Source organism: Bos indicus, chromosome 14 (assembly GCF_029378745.1).
Source record: "Bos indicus isolate NIAB-ARS_2022 breed Sahiwal x Tharparkar chromosome 14, NIAB-ARS_B.indTharparkar_mat_pri_1.0, whole genome shotgun sequence".
Lineage (NCBI taxonomy): Eukaryota > Metazoa > Chordata > Mammalia > Artiodactyla > Bovidae > Bos > Bos indicus.
Window position 1 is genome coordinate 7,886,692 of NC_091773.1, and position 17,480 is coordinate 7,904,171.

The window sequence follows — 17,480 nt, forward strand, 5'->3', positions numbered from 1 at the left end:
TGGCAACCTACCAATCAACAGGACAAGTTAATGCTCAGCTGATAGGCTGTGACCTCGGGTGCATCAGGGCCCAGATCCGAGGCTGGCTCTCTCTTTTACTTCCTCCCCCATGCAGTAAGCCATCCAGGATATGGCTTGTCCACCCTGTTGTTCATGGTCAAGGTCTCAGGACTCCTGTTGGGGCTCGTGGCAGGGTCCTGGGGGAAGTCAAAGTCCCGCAGGGGACCCAGGCCCTCATTCCTTTTTCCCATTCAATTTTCCCAGTGATCTTGTGAGGTGAAGGATACAAGTTATTTGCCCAGCTACTCTATGAATAAAGTGTATTAATCTCCCCTTTGGCTATCACTGCTATATGTGCAGCTCTCTCAGTCTGGATCTCCAGAGGGCAGGAGGAGTGAGACTCAGGGTCAGGGTGCTGTGTCCCCACCTTAAACTCCTAATAGCACAACAGTGCAAAAGAAAGACACTGATGTGACCATAATATGCACTTCCTGTAAATCTTCAAGAGTGCCTGTTACATTAAACAGGACTCAGCACTAGGAACTGCGCATCTAAGTCAGTTCAGTTGTGTCTAACTCTGTGACCCCATGGGCTATATCCCGCCAGGCGCCTCTATCCAAGGGCTTCTCCAGGCAAGAATAAATACTGTAATGGGTTTCTTTTTCCTCCTCCAGGGGATCTTTCCACCCCAGGGATGGAACCCATGTCTCCTACATATTCTGCATTGGCAGCTGGGTTCTTTACCAATAGCGCCACCTGGAAAACCCCTTCAAGAGTGCTTGTTGCATTAAATGGGACACAGCACTAGGAATTGTACGAAGCTCTCTTAAACTCTGGGAGCAGCCAGAGAGCTCTGCCACCTTGAGGGCATCTGGGAGGGGTTCTGAGGAAGGGGCTGACTTCCCCTCCCACGTCCATCCTGAAATGTCATCTCGGTAAGGACTTTACAATAACAGTGACTCAGTTGTGCAACCCTGAAACCTTCTGACAGCCTCTTGCTTCAGAAAGCCCGTCAGTCATTAAGATGAAAGAAAGCAGCCAGCTGTTCTGTCAAGCGGCCAGGGAGTTCCCGCTGAGGCAGTTATAGAGGGGAGCGGGGAGTTATAGAGTTATAGCAGGGGAAGCATTGGCAGGTTGGGGGTTGAGAAGGACCCCAGACCAGGCTCCCTGAACCTTTGATTGAGACCAGCCAAGTTTGTCTTTACCGATCTCAAAAACGTGCTTTCCATGAATCCAGGGCCTGGAGTTCTAAACAAGGAGGCTGTTAAAAGATAGATTAAAAGGCCTAAAAATAGTATGAGATTTCACAGCACAGAGAGGCCTGCCGGGTCTGGGCTCACAGAGGGAATTGCTTTAAGACCGTGATGAAAATGAGTCGCCAGTGTCTGCTCGGGTTATGCGAGTGCCTCTTGAAAAGGCAGAAATGGGGACTATTGTTTGTGTCAAAAATACTTCTGAAGAGGCTGCAGAAATCAAAAGGTGCTATGTGCCAGAGTCTGGAAGGGGAGAGAGGGGAGAAAGAGAGAAGAAACGGTAGCCTTACCGTGTAGGGGAAGCAGATGAGCAGGGAATAGTATTTCAGAGCAGGATGGAAGCAGAGGCTGATGGTGAAAAGAGGATGCGTTGGGGAGGCTTAGTCACCAGGCAGGCTCTCACTTTTATTGAGCTCCTGCTGTGGGCTAAGAACTGTGTGTGCGCTGTCGCTCCAGCCACGTCCGACTCTTTACAACCCCCTGGACTGTAGCCCACCAGGCTCCTCTGTCCTTGGGATTCCCCAGGCAAGAACACTGGAGTGGGCTGCTATGCCCTCCAGGACATCTTCCCGACTGAAGAATCAAACCCGTGTCTCTCGCGTCTCGCATTGGTGGGCGGGTTCTTTACCACTAGTGCCACCTGGGGAGCCCACTGCATGCTGCACTAGGTACTTACTAAGGTACTTATTCAGTGTGATACTCAGTGAAAATGAGGGATCCGTGTGGTCTTGAAGCTATCACTGCCCCTCTCTGAACCTCAGTCTCTTCTTCTGGAAAGTGAAGGTAACCATCCATTACCCCCAAGAAGAACATATTAGTTCATTAGGGCTGCCGTAACAGAGCACCACACACCAGGTGGCTTAAAGTACAGAAGTTAATTGTCTCACAGTTCTAGAGATTAGAAGTCTAAGATCAAAAGTCTGCACCTTCGGGTTTCTCCTGAGTCCTCTCTCCTTGGCTTGTAGATAGCCATCTTCTCTCTGTGTCTTCACGTGCTCTTCCCTCTACACATGTCCACATGCTAATCTCTTCTTGCAAGGACAATAGCCATACTGGGTTAGTCTCACCCATAGGACCTCATTTCACCGTACTTATCTCTTTAAAAGCCATCTCTCTGCAGTCATTCTGAGGTACTAGAGTTTAGGGTTTCAACATATCAATTTTCATGGGGGAACACAATTCAGACCATATCAGAAATTTAAGCGAGATTTCATGACTGAGACTTGCCGGGTGATCCAGTGGTTAAGAATCTGCCTGCCAACGCAGGGCACATGGGCTCCAACTCTGGTCTGGGAAGATTCCACATGCCAGGGGGCAACCAAACCCATGTGTCACAGCTTCTCTAGGGCCTGCAGCGACTACTGAGTCCACGCATCCTTGAGCCTGTGGTCCACAGTAAGAGAAGTCACCTCAACAAGAAGCCCATGTGCTGCTCCTAGACTGTAGTCTCCCCTGACGGCAACTAGAGAAAGCCTGCGTGCAGAGACTAAGACGCAGCACAGCCAAAAAATATAAATAAATAATTTTTTTAAGAGGTGTCATGGTTGAAAATGCCAAACACCTAAGAAAGGGTTCTAGGCATGGTAGCTGAATGTAAAGAAAAGTCCCTGAATAACCATAATCACGATGACATTTACCCAGAATGTATTACACTCTGGAGACTGTGATGAACAGTTGACACCCTGCATTATTTGATTGTGAGGAACCTGTGAGTTAGGTAATATTCTAATCTCCATTTGATCAATAGGTTGAGGTACATGTCACTAGGACAGGAAGTTGGCCAGCATCACACAGTAGACAGTGAAGCCAAAACCCCAAACGCCATCTGTCCGGGCCTAAACTCCTGTGATCCTCATCACTCCATTGGCTGACTTTCTAGAATGACAAAGCTCCACGTTGTAGGGATCTGAAACGTAACCCCAGTCCTCTGCTTCCCAGATCTCTTCTTCGTGCTTGAGCCCCTCTGAAACATCCTGCTGTAATAGGGAAGATCAAATCTGACTCCATGTTGGATCCGCTTCTTTGTCTTTACCTTCGTAGTCTCTTACTTTTGCTACTAGTTAAGAATGTTGCCGGTAGACTCAAATATACAGTATAGCCAATTTTCAAGGCTCTGACCTTTAAAGGTATCACACTTTTCCATTGACATAGGGATAAAAAGTTGCAGAACACGGAATAATATTTGTCTTGTTGGCAGCTCGCAGGCACATCACGACTTGACTTACATGGACAGCTGCAAGCACGAAGGATTCTGGCACCAGGAAGTTTGCAGCAACCAACCACATCTCCTCCCCCTTTTAATACAAAAGAAGACTGAATTCTAACTCAGTTCAGATGGTTCTTTGGGACGCTAGTCCACCATCTTCCCAGTCTGCTGACTTTCTGAATAAAGTCACTACTGTTTGCCTTAATACCTCACCTCTTGATTTACTGGCCTGTCAACTGGTGAGCAGTAGGAGTTTTCACTGAGTAACACAGCCACCAGGTCAACCCAGTCTTTTTTGCATTCTTCTGGTGATGAGGCACTCACTCCCTGCTGGGGCAGCCTGTCCAGTTCCCAGAAAACTCTGTAGTTTGAAAGCACTTCCTCCTCCAGGCAGACTGGTTTCGGATTCAAAATTAGTACCAAGGAAACATTTCCATTGTCGCGTCCAGGGAGGGACTCTTTGACAAGTTCTCATTGCCTTTTGAAGTAAAATAGTCATAACTTGCTCTGCTTAAAAACTGCCAACAGCGTGAGGAGAATCAAGACAGAAGACCGAAATTGCTTTTCTCTCTTCTCCCTAACACTGCCAGCAGGGAACAAGCCGACTGTGGAAGAGTTTCAATCGGGGCTAAATTTATATTCATTCAGGTGTCACCGCACTGCGCTTTCTTGCGTCTCTTCTCTGATCAATGCTCTCATTAAAGATCCAGGCTCAGCAATAGATTCACCTCAGTGCTTGTCACCCTCGGGTTTCAATAACACAGGCTCTGAGACTCTAACAAGGCACTGAAGAATGAAAAGAATAAAACCCCTTTCATTCCCTCCTTCTGTGGAGTCCTGAAATTCTTTCTCTCCGTCCTTTAAAAATGGGTCTGTTGACTGTATTAATTTTATTGAGGAGCTTTGAGAAGCGCATAAGGGAAGAAGGAGGTTGGGGAAATATTTATACACAGCAGAAGGTGTTCATGGGGCCTTTGTATGTTTATGCCAAAGCATTGAGAAATTCAAACAACAGTCACGTCTGTTTTCCTTAACTTGAAAGGTTTGTTTGGACACTTAAAAGGGAAGAACGTTGGTTTAGCTCTTACCTAATTACTTTCTTTTTCTCTTAGCAGAAGCATATTTTCGCTTTTGTATGTTCCCTTCTAGAATCTGTGTACGCACGCATGTATTTTCATGGTTCCAAGCATGATCTATACATCATGTTCTTACTATTACTTCCATGAAATAGTCCATCTTACTTATCTAATATATTGCTTCACTCCTTGTAAGTGGCATCTGGCTACAGAATAGTTTATGAAGCTCTAAACAATTCCTATTAAATTGTTTTTCTTTCTTTCATGATTAAATATGAGACACTGTGAATAACTCCATGTACACTGCTATTTTCTTCAGTTAAGCTATTTCTTTAGGTTTGCCTCCCACCCACCCCCCCCACCACCACTGGATGGGCTTGTGGGATAGAGTATGTGAACAGTTTTATGCCTTCCTGACTACATTTATATATGCATTTTTTAAACAAAATTTAGCCATTTACATCACATCAGCATGTAAGAGTGCACCAGTTTTGCCAACACCAAATCATCAATACATACCTAAATAACAAGCTTTACCTGATGGTTTTGCCTTTATATATTTATTTAAATTTTTTATTGGAATATAGTTAACTGACAATGTTGTGTTAGTTTCTGCTGTGCCCTAAAGTGAATCAGGAATACATATACGTATATCCACCCTTTTATAGATTTCTTCCCATACAGATCATTACAGCATACTGAGTAGAGTACCCTCTGCTATGGGACTTCGCAGGTGGTACTGTGGTAAAGAATCTATCTGTCAATGCAGGAGATGCAAGAGACAAGTGTTCAACCCCTGGGTCAGGAAGATCCCCTGGAATAGGAAGTGGCAACCCACTCCAGTGTTCTTGCCTGGAAAATTCCATGGACAGAGGAGTCTGGCTGGCTACAGTCCATGGAGTTCCAGAGAGTCAGACATGACTGAGTGTGCATGCGTGCGCACACACACACACACACCCATTCTGTGCTATACCGTCGGTTCCTATTAGCTATCTATTTTACATAGAGTAGTGTGTATACGTCAGTCTCAGTCTCCCAATTTATCCCCACCTATGTAAACCATAATATTTGTGACTTTATTTCTGTGACCCTGTGACTCTATTTCTATTTTGTAAATAGGTTTGTTTGTACCATTTTTTCAGATCCCACAAATAAGGTATTACATTTTTACAGTGGAATGCTAATCACTTTGCAAAGGCTTCATGTCTATTGTTAGCATGAACATGAACTATATTATCTGAAATCAAACCACTGCCATGATCTCAGCTACCCATTTTGGATGTCATGGTCCTAAAGGACCATGCCTTTTAATAATTAAGGCCGGGTGTACATCTATCCCTTTGTAACAGGCAGCTAATGGTGGGTAAGCCATCTGTTGAGCTCAGGAACTGGAAATTCACCACATACCGTTCACCACGCTGGGAGCTGCAAGGGTCATGTTTGTTTGACAGATGAGGAAACCGAGGCACAAACTGGCAGAGAGTCTGCAGTTTAGTTGAAGAGCTGATCCAGGGTCAAGCTTTCCATTTGACTTTCAATGTGAGTTCTATTTTCTTCACCAAAACTGTAATTATGCAGAATTCATTGGAGAAGCTGGTTGCAAGCAATGTTCTTATGCTTCTGTGAAAGGTGTCCTGTTTCAACAGAGTTGGAAAAGGATCTGAGACATTTTTCAAGCACATGGGCAGGGAAATAATTTTATGAATTCGTCTGATACCGTTAAACAGTGACTTTGTCTATCCTACTTCTGAGCCTCTGTTTGGTCAAAACATTGGCTGAAACTTGTCACACATCCCTATTACAAGCTTTGTGCTGAACACCTTATGGGTACAGTCTCAGAGTCATAATCATTCTATTTTATAGACAAGGCAATTGAAGGTTAGAGCAGTTAAGAAACTTATCCAAGGCCATCCTGGTAGCATGTGCTGCAGTTGGAAACTCATCTTTCTAATTGCAAAGGACACTGTCCAGATTACAGTCTGAGCACTGGACTTTCAGGCTGGGCAAAACCATGGGATGCAGCTCATGAAGCTTCTTATTTTATAAAAGGAAAACCTGAAACCAAGAAAGCTTGAGTTACTTGAATTACTAAAATCATACAGTGACAGCTCTGCCATTAAGCCCAGACTCCCTGGAACAGCCTTCAAAAATTCCAAATAATGTATTACGACCTCCACCCCCATCAGGAGGCAGAGCTTAATTCCTCCCCTCTTGATTGTGGGCTAGACTTAGTGACTTACTTCTAAAGAATAAGGTATGGAAAGAGAGAAATAGTAAGTTTATCTTGGAGAAACCTGGCAGACACCACCTTGGTCAGGTGATCAAAGTTCCCATCACCAGTGATCACTTACATTGACATCACGTATCTTTAATATCATGTAGCCAGAAGGACACTTCTCCTCTGTGATATCTTCTCAAAAATCTACGACTCTGTTCTATACATCTGTCTCTTTTGCTGTCTCGCATACAGGGTTATCATTACCATCTTTCTAAATTCCATATATATGCGTTAGTATACTGTATGGGTGTTTTTCTTTCTGGCTTACTTCACTCTGTATAATAGGCTCCAGTTTCATCCACCTCATTAGAACTGATTCAAATGTATTCTTTTCAATGGCTGAGTAATACTCCATTGTGTATATGTACCACAGCTCCCAGAGGGATGGTAAGGGGAGGGAGGTTCAGGATGGGGAACACGTGTATACCTGTGGTGGATTCATGTTGATGTATGGCAAAACCAATACAATATTTTAAAGTAATTAACCTCCAATTAAAATAAATAAATTTATATTTAAAAAAATCTACAACTCTGATCAAATCAGATGGTTCTACATGGAGGGACTTCTTCCAGCCCAGACTAGTATGTTTTACAACCATCCATAGCATGAAAGAGAAAGAAAGATTAAGAAACTGTCTCAGATCAGAAGAGACCAATGACATGACAATTAAATGCAGTGGGATCCAATCCAGGACAGAAAAAGAACATGCGTAGAAAAATAGTTAATATCCCAATGAAATCTGTGAGTTAAGAATGCTCTGCCAATATTGATTTCTGAGTTTTGATGATTTCACTCAAGTAATATATAGCTTAGGGCTTCCCGGGTGGTGCTAATGGTAAAGATCTCCTTTAATGCAGGAGATCCAGGTTCGATCCCTAGGTTGGGAAGATCCCCTGGAGAAGGGAATGGCAATCCATGTCAGCATTCTTGCCTGGAGAATTCCATGTACAGAGCAGCCTGGTGAGCTACAGTCTATGGGATCGCAAAGAGTCGGACACGATTGAGCAACACCTTCATTTCCAATATATATCTTGGTTATATATTCCAGAGTCATACATACCTGAGGTAATTGGGTAAAAAGTACCAAAAAAAAAAAAAAAAACCCTCACTTTGTAGTACCTTTGCAACTTTTCTGTAAATCTAAAAATATTCCAAAATGAAAAGTTTAAGATAACAACAAACAGGTTTCTAAAACCCAAGCTGTTTCTTTCATGGGGATTCCCTTATAGCTTATAGTTCTCCTCAAAAGAGGGGCCCAGAAGAATGTTTGGGGAGAACTTATAGCTATTATTCTTACAAGGTAGATTTTCTCAAAATATAGATTGAAAGTGAAAGTGTTAGTTTCTCAGTTGTGTCCTACTCTTTGCAATCCCGTGGACTGTAGCCAGCCAGGCTCCTCTGTCCATGGGATTCTCCAGGCAAGAATACTGGAATGGGTAGCCATGTCCTCCTCCAGAGGATCTTCCCACCCCAGGAAGATTTTCCCACCTGAACCCAGGTTTCCAGCATTGCAGATGGATTCTTTATCATCTGAGCCACTAGGGAAGCCTGAATATAGATTATCTACACACACACACACACACACACACATGCACGCACTCTTCAGGTTGCTAAAAGATACAGCAGTATTCTCTCTTCAGGCTGAGAGTCTGGGGTTGGTCTTAGTCACTGGTTAGGGGAGAATTGTGCCATGTTATTTTTTTCTTTCTTTCTTTATAGAGGCAACAATGTTGCAGCTGAGCATCTGTAGAAAGAAAATGACATCCCTTCCATTAAAAAAAGGAACAGTTAAAAATATGCATTCGTACATACTGCAATTATCATTCAGAATAAATGCAAGAACAGTGACATTAACTAATGAGAGCGAGGCAGCTGCCTGCTAATTGAAAGCATCCTCAGCCACGTGCAGAGGTGTCCGATGCTAATTGTTCATTTAGTCTGTCTGTCTGATGTCGACAGAGAACCAACTGAGCAGGGACCAAGGATGCTATTTTTTTCAGCATAGCACAGAGTCACTTTGCCTTCAACAGGGTGTTTGCTGGAAATAGGGGGAATATTACCATATGATTGTGATCTCATTAACTTAATGTTTGCCTTTGATTCACTGAGATTTTCCAAAGGAAGACGGGCTCGACAAAGACTGGTAGCAAAATGCTCATTAAGGAGGCTACTAAAATAAACTGAAAGCTAACCATATTCCCGACACCCCTGGGCACTCTGCAATGCCCCTCATCCTCCAACCAAACTGCTCAGAAATAGTACTAGTCCCTTTTATAAACAGGGCTCAGGGCTGTGAAATGACTTGTCATGCTGATGCCCTGAGAAGTGAGAGGCACGAACATCCATTCCCCAATCCCTCCTACTTCACTGCCCCAGAGCACTATGAGTCAGGCATCATGCTTGGCACCCAGATGCCAAGAGAATTGTTTTCATTATTTATGAATTTTTGCATACCCACTTCCTACAAAAGGAATTGAAATGCCTTGTGGAGATTCAATAAAACTGGATAGAAAACCAGTTGTACCCCAAAGTATCTGGTGTGTAGGTGGGTGCTGGTAGTCAAAGTTGCAAGACCCTCAATGCCCTTAAGGAAAAACTTAATAGGCCATAGGATGGGGGCAGAGGCGGGGGACAGCAACAGACGTGGTTAAGGCATGCATGAAAGTGAAAGTGAAAGTCATTCAGTCTGTTAGACTCTTTGCGACCCCCCACCAGGCTCCTCTGTCCTTGGGATTCTCCAGGCAAGAATATTGGAGTGGGTAGCCGTTCCCTTCTCCAGGGGATCTTCCCAAGCCAGGGATGGAGCCCAGGTGTTCTTCATTGCAGGCAGATTCTTTACCATATGAGCCACCAGGGAAGCCCCATTTTTAGAGTACATTTTATGCTTTGGGATGTTGTCTTAACCCTCTGCTGAGTGATGTGTCTCGGATTGGAGAGCCACAGACCAAGTGAAAAAAAAATTTTTTTTTCATTCTCCACAATGGCTTGCATACACTGCATTGTGTATGATTCCTTTGCTCATCTATAAATGATAATATCCACTTTAAGGAAATACTGTGACTGTATCAGACAACACGTGTCCACTGCTCAGTGAGTGCCTGGTGCATGTGAGGCTCAGCCACGGCAGTCAGGGGCTGGGTGTGTGCTTTGTGGAAGTGTATTGATTTGACTTAAATTGCATAAGATGGACAAAACTGCAAAGGGTTGTGTGGTAATGGGACCACATACTTCAGGGCCACCCACCTGAAGGAGAGGGAGAGGAGGAGATGGAAGAATGGATGGGGAGGCAAGTCAGAGAGGAGGGGAGGGGATAAGGAAGGAATAAGAAGCACGAAGAGAGAGAGGGGAGGAACGCGGGAAACTGGGGCAGGGCGGGGAATGAAGAGGTGTGTGGAAGAGGAGCAGTGAGGAAAGATGGGAAGAAGAGGCCAACCCAAAGGGACCGTGAGTCTGAACAGAAAGAATGGCCACTGCACCAGAGCACCAAGGGGAAGAGGGAAGCCCCACGCCTCACCTGGGCTTTTCCCAGGAGCGGGGGCCACTCCACCATCCTCTTGTCCGGGACCCTACACCCCTCCCCTGAGGACCATGAGAGCTTCTCTACAGGACATGGAAGTCATCCTTACCTCTGCTTCCCTGACCTCCTGGACAGGGCTCCAGCTCTGCACATGTTCATGGACTCAAAAAATGTTGGTGGGGACCATGGAGAGTGCATGAGAACGTAAGCCCTCCAGAGAGAAGCTGTAAGTCACCCAGGTCCCTTTTAAAGATGTTTGGGGCGGGGGTGGGTGGTCCTCTGCCAAGCGGATGGAGGGGAAGCTGGCAGGAGCAAGAAGATGCTGTAAAGGTTGATGCAGATGATGCCAGAGAGGCCCCCTGGTGGGTGTTGGGGCAGCGGGCAAGATACCAATTATAAGGAGGAGTTGGATGGTGGATTAGGAGGAAAGCAGGGAAAGTCAGAGGTGACCCTGGGCTTGCTGGTCTAGATAAATGGATGGAGGTGAATGGGGGGAGGTCTGAGAAAGAAGAATGAGAAGGTAGTTTGGGGGGTTGGCTCTTGGGAAGGACAGGTAAACTCAGTAGGGAAGTTGGATGTTTGGGTCCCCAGCAGGGATCAGAAAGTTTGTTCTGTAAATGGGCAAGTAGTGCAGTTTTCAGCTTTTTGGGTCATGCAGTCTCTTCTACAACTTCTTAGCTGTGCTGTTGTAGCTAGAAAGGGGCCCCAGCTACCACATAAAGCCATCAGCATGGCTGTGCCTCAGTAAAACTTTACCTACAAAGCAAGTAACAGGCTGGGTTTGGCTCATGTGCTACAGTTTGCCAGGCCCTGGTCAGAGCATCAGGGGTATGTCTGGACTGGATATACATGGTCAGTGAAAGGTGATTTGAAGTCATGACTGTGGATGATGGTATGGGGTGACACTAAGAGGGTGAAGAGAGAGCCTGGGCTAGACTTAGGGGCTCCTTCTCCCCAAAACATCTAGATTAGGTTTAATTAAATAACTGGATCCTATAGCCTCACCAAGTGGACACATAAAACTATTAACAAGGTGCCTCATCTGGAAATTCAGTCCACTCCCCTTTCAGGAGCAGCTGTGTCATACTTATAACGCGTGTTTTGTGTGTGCATTTGTGCTCAGTTGCTTCTGGCATGTCTGACTCTCCAACACCCCATGGACTGTAGCCCGCCAGGTTCCTCTGTCTATGGGATTCTCCAGGCAGGAATACTGGAGTGGGTTACCATGCCCTCCTCCAGGGGATCTTCCCGACCCAGGAAGCAAACCCATGTCTCCTGCATCTCCTGCATTGCAGGTGGATTCTTTACCCACTGAGCCACCTGGGAAGCCTGACCCACGCTGCATTTTGTCAGCCGAGACTCCACAGATACAGGTAGTGCTGCTGTTCCCGTCACATGCGTACATTTCAATACGCATGTGTGACGTTGTGGGCTTCCCTGGTGGCTCAGAGGATAAAGAATCTGCCTTCAGTTCAACCCAGGGGTTGAACCTGGGTCAAGAAGATCCCCTGGAGGAGGAAATGGCAACCCGCTCCCATATTCTTGCCTGAAGAATCTCCTGGACAGAGGAGCCTGGTGGGATACAGTATGTCTGTCCCAGAGCAGAAAGGCATCCACAGCCCATTTAATGGAAAAGCCCCATTAACTGCTTCTCAAGGAGGATGATCACCCAAGACTGTGTCCTCCATGGGGGAGAGAGGGGTTCAGAAGTTTCGTCCCTCATGTGGAACCCTAGTCACGAGGTCCTGCATCTCAGCTGCAGAGAGGCACCAGCTCCGACAACCCTTCAAGGGGGGAAAAAAGCATTTGCAAAACCTATTAATGGGACCATACATATGTATACATTTTACACAAAGCCTGTTTATTTTAAAAAATCAATCTCTCTCCTACAGATGGCAAATTGCAAAAAGCCACGAGAACACAGCAGCACCCTGCCAGCGGTAATTGCGATCACTCGTCTCCGAGCGGCTGAGACCTGCTATGCGGGGACGCGCACCCAGGGCAAAGGGCCACTGCTGCTGCACCAGAACAGCAGGGGCCTCCCTGGGCACACCTTCTACTGGGTCTCAGGGACAGGTTGTGCTGAGCAGGAGCACGGTCTTGGAGGGCCACACAGGATGAAGGGGACTCAAGTCCAGGTGAAGCCAGGAGTGCACGCTGGCCTGAAGGGCTGGAGTAAAGAATTAGAAAAATGCCAGGAAAACAGTGCCTGAAAAGTGAGGTGCACTGCCTCAGTTTCCCAGTCATGGAGAACAGCTGCGTTGGGAGAGTCCCACGTGGAAGCTGGTGGGAAGTGGATTTGCCACCTTCTGGGACATCTGTACGACCCACCTCACCCACATCAGCCACAGGGCTGACAGCCAGCTTACCTCTCTCAGAAGACGGTGCTGTCTAAAAATACTGGGCACGCACGTTTTTATTGCAAATTGCATCAGAGCATCAAAGCAGACACGACCGTCATTCTGATTCTCATTGTCAGCCTCAGCTTGGATCTCAGCTGCAGCTGGTGTGGACGTTTCTGAGGTCTTTGGCTCACTCTGTGCCAACAAGACCTGGTCCACACTTGGCAGGCACGCTGCTCCTGCAGGGACATGCTCCTGGCCTGTGGACAAGAACAGTTCAGCCCTGGAGGGATGTGGGCCACTCTGAGCAGTAACCCCAGGAGAGCCAAGAGCCTCCTGCCCTCTATGCTGACCATTCCAGCCAGCATCCTGGATGTTTCACAGAAGGTTCTGGAGGAAGGGAGCCCCTTCTGCCAGCAGCAGCAGCCTCATGGTCCTCCCTTAATGCTTCTCTTCTTCTCTGGTCCACCTGCCCTGCATTCTCACTCCTGCTTCTCAAGATCACCTTCCAAATAAACCAGGTAAATACAACCCCCTGTTCCAGCTCCTTCTGTTTTCAGGGGGTTCTTAGCAAGGACATCTCTGGAAATGGTATCATCTCACTAAAGATCCCAACTCTGGCTCAAAACTTAACTGAACTTTTGGTGACTCTCTCTATGCCCCAGACTTAACTGGAATAACCTTCGTGGTGAAAAAGATAGGTTGATAAACTTGACTGTGGAAACACAACATATTCCTGGGGGATTCACATCTCTGGGAAATTAACAAACCATAGTCATCCCTTTACAAACTGGAACTCTCACAGGGGAAATTACAATACATACACCCTTACTTCCGTATATTTTCAACAGCGTTGGAGGTCAAGAGTATTGAGAGGAATACATTTACAATACCACAATGCTTGTAAAACTTACTGACATAAATGACAGTAAAGAGCTGGAGGTGTGGGCTGGCAGGGTCAGAGGGGAGATGTCTTCATGGCGGCACCTGGGAAGGCAATGGCACCGAGCTCACCCAGGCTTAGGGTCTGTTTCCCCTCAGCTTCAAGGACGGGGACAGGAGGAAAATGTGCATAAAGCACCTGAGGGCCCTGAGCTGAGATTGCTCCCTGGTGGGAGGGAGATAGGATCACAAAGACTAATCAATATGCGGTCAAGAGCCGGATACACAAAACAGAGGACAGGGGTCTGCCAGAAACATCATGTGCGGCATCAGTCAAAAGAGACTAGGTCAGGAATTCCCTGGCAGTCCAGTGGTTAGGACTCAGAGCTTTTACTGCCATGGCCTGGGTTCAACCCCTGGTCAGGGAACTAAGATCCCACATGCTGGCAAGCCACAATATGTGGCCAAAAACAAAAGAAAGTAGACTAGGCCGTGTAGTGTAACAAAGCCAACTCTTCGTGGCTTAAAACCACCGAGGTTTACTTCTGTTATACACTTGGCTGGACTGTAAGATCAAACCAGTCAATCCTAAAGGAAATCAATCCTGAATATTCTTTGGAAGGACTGAAGCTGAAGCCCCAATGCTTTGGCCACCTGATGGGAAGAGCTGACCCCTTGGAAAAGACCCTGATGCTGGGAAAGATCCAAGGTAACAGGAGAAGGGGACGACAGAGGGTGAGATGGTTAGATAGTATCACCGACTCCATGGACATGATTTTGAGCCAACTCCAGGAGGCAGTGGAGGACAGAGGAGCCTGGCGTGCTGTAGTCCATGGGGTCACAAAGACTGAGACACAGCTTAGCGAGTAAACAGCACCAGCTTACACTAGGTGTCCCTCAAGAGTTGGCTGGGGCTCTGCCCCGTGCTGTTCTCACTCAGGGACTAGGCAGGTAGAGCAGCCACTGTGCGAGTCACGGTCAGTGACTGACAGCGGGGAAGGGAACCTGGTGAGTTGCTCACTGGCCTGTAAAGCTTGCATCCGATGTAGCTTTGTCACGTCTTCTCACGCATCTCTGGCCAAGGCTGATCACACGGCCACACTGAAAGGAGTTAGGACTGCAGTCTTATCAGGGTGCAGCTGGAAGTTATTGGTACAGATTGTGAGCTGCTGCAAAACACATTATGAAGCCCTCCCCAAGACCTCAGAGATGGAGGCCCTGAACTGTTTGCGGGGCACCAGGGCAGTGGCACCCCACTCCAGTACTCTTACCTGGAAAATCCCATGGATGGGGGAGCCTGGTAGGCTGCAGTCCATGGGGTCCCTAAGAGTCGGACACGACTGAGCAACTTCCCTTTCACTTTTCCCTTTCATGCGTTGGAGAAGGAAATGGCAACCCACTCCAGTGTTCTTGCCTGGAGAATCCCAAGGACGGGGGAGCCTGGTGGGCTGCCGTCTATGGGGTCGCACAGAGTCGGACACGACTGAAGCGACTTAGCAGCAGCAGCAGCAGCAGGGATGCCAAATGGATGTTGTCAATATTTGTAAAGAAATTTTTTTGCTATTTTCAGGTATCATAAATATCATCAACATTTTGGTTACAAGTGATCTCATCCTTATTATCTTGCTAATATTTTATTACTATAATTATATACATACATGTGCATGTACTCAGTCCTGTCTGACTCTTGGGGACCCCATGGGCTATAGCTCCCCCCACCAGGCTCCTCTGTCCACGGAATTCTCGAGGCAAGAATACTGAAATGGGTTGCCACTTCCTACTCCAGGGAATCTTCCTAAACCAGGGATTGAACCTACATCTCTTGCATCTCCTGCATTGGCAGGCAGATTCTTTACCACTAGAGCCACCTGGGAAGCTCCATAAGTATATATGTTATATATTTAAATACTTACCAATATTTGTTACATATATGTGGATATATAAACTACATGTATTTAAATCTTTCTTTTATTATTTAGTTTTTATATCAAAGCATTCATCTTTTTACTTGAGGACTTCAGGCACCCTAGGTTTTTTTATCTTCTTATAAAGCCCTATGTTCTATAATCACTTGTAAGACTCTCTATGACCCATTCTTTTGGTGTTTGGAAAGGACCACCATATTTTCCATCACTGAAATCTGATCCCATGATCCTAATACGGTAGAGAATCACTTCTAAGGAGAAAAACAAAGATTAGAAGTGGTGGAGGGGCAAGAATCAAGAATGAAAGACCCAAAAAGGTCAGTATCACAATGGGGAGAGGGAAGAGGACAGAGGACACAGTGTAGTGAGGGGTCACCTGTCCCAGCACCCCCTGACCTGTCCCAGCACCCACATCTGTCCCAGGGTCCCCCACCTGTCCCAGGCCCCCCCACCTGTCCCAGGGTCCCCCACCTGTCCCAGGACCCCCCACCTGTCCCAGGCAGTCCCCACCTGTCCCAGCCCCTCCCCACCTGTCCCAGGGGCCCCCCACCTGTCCCAGGGGCCCCCCACCTATCTCAGGGCCCCCCACCTGTCCCAGGAGCCCCCACCTGTCTCAGGGCCCCCCACCTGTCCCAGGCCCCCCCACCTGTCCCAGCCCCTCCCCACCTGTCCCAGCCCCTCCCCACCTGTCTCAGGGCCCCCCACCTGTCCCAGGAGCCCCCCACTTGTCCCAGGCAGTCCCCACCTGTCCCAGGAGCCCCCCACCTGTCCCAGGCAGTCCCCACCTATCCCAGGCCCCCCCACCTGTCCCAGGCAGTCCCCACCTGTCCCAGCCCCTCCCCACCTGTCCCAGGAGCCCCCCACCTGTCTCAGGGCCCCCCACCTGTCCCAGGAGCCCCCCACCTGTCTCAGGGCCCCCCACCTGTCCCAGGAGCCCCCCACCTGTCTCAGGGCCCCCCACCTGTCCCAGGCCCCCCCACCTGTCCCAGGCAGTCCCCACCTGTCCCAACCCCTCCCCACCTGTCCCAGGGTCCCCCACCTGTCCCAGGCCCCACCACCTGTCCCAGGGTCCCCCACCTGTCCCAGGAGCCCCCCACCTGTCCCCACTCCCCTCACCTGTCCCAGGGCCTCCCCCTCACTGGGATGCGGGAAGAAGCTTGAAGAGCAAGGCCACCTTTCGAGACCACAAAACTTCAGAATAGTCACTGGGACACGCAGATCTGTCTTTCGCTGCAACCTTAATCCTTCTCCTCCTGTTCACTGCAAACTCGGTGCTAACAGTTCAGGAGGGCCATTCTTCTGGACACATGGATGCCAGGACCAGAGAGGCCAGGGGGTTCTCTGGAGGGGGCACTGAGGCAGTACTGGGGGAAAGAGGGTCTCAGCTCCGTGATGCCTTGCTGGAATCCACCCGACACTCGCCCCCCACCCCTCGCTGGGTCAGGTAGTCATTATCTGCCCCCCTTATCCTCTGTCTCTGCATCTGGACCACGGACACGACCACTCTCACAATCCACCCGCTGACACTTCAAGACCTAGTCAAGGGTTGGAGCAGGAAGGAACTTCATTGACAAAGAAGAAAAAGCTTTCTGTTTGTCTTTCTTTTGCTATATTTGTCTCTCTCTGGTTCAGTTGTCATGGTTGTTTAGTTACTACGTTGTGTCCGACTCTTTGCGACTCTGTGGACTATAGCCTGCCAGGCTCCTCTGCCCATGGGATTTTCCAGGCAAGAATACTGGTGTGGGTTGCCATTTCTTCCTCCAAGAGACTGTCCCTACCAGGGGATCAAACCCTCAACTCCTGCTTGGAATGGGGGTTCATTACCACTGAGCCCCCAAGGAACCCCTTTCTGGTTTGATATCTGAATGTATATCTGGAAGAACCCAGGAGCAAGAAGCATCTGGAAAATGGATTTATTATGTTTTCTAGCTGATACTACACTGACATGTTTAATTAGGGGGAAAATGGTTCCCCACTTTCTGAATGCCTTGTGCTCTGGG

At 47.6% G+C, this 17,480-nt stretch overlaps 1 long non-coding RNA gene across 5 annotated transcripts in view; it reads right to left on the bottom strand.

Annotated features, from left to right (window-relative positions):
* LOC139186866 (uncharacterized) overlaps positions 1-16,983 on the bottom strand; it is a 30,500-nt gene extending 13,517 nt beyond the window's left edge. For 2 of the 5 annotated variants that reach the window (XR_011570475.1, XR_011570474.1), the window contains exons 1-4: positions 16,597-16,983; positions 13,588-14,694; positions 12,701-12,933; positions 5,943-6,169 (exon numbers count right to left, since the gene is read on the bottom strand). This is a non-coding gene — a long non-coding RNA (uncharacterized lncRNA). Of the gene's footprint in view, positions 1-5,000; positions 6,170-12,171; positions 12,502-12,700; positions 12,934-13,587; positions 14,695-16,596 lie in introns of those variants that run through there. The other 3 variants (XR_011570477.1, XR_011570476.1, XR_011570478.1) reach the window with 3 other exon arrangements.
* Positions 16,984-17,480: the final 497 nt, after the last annotated feature.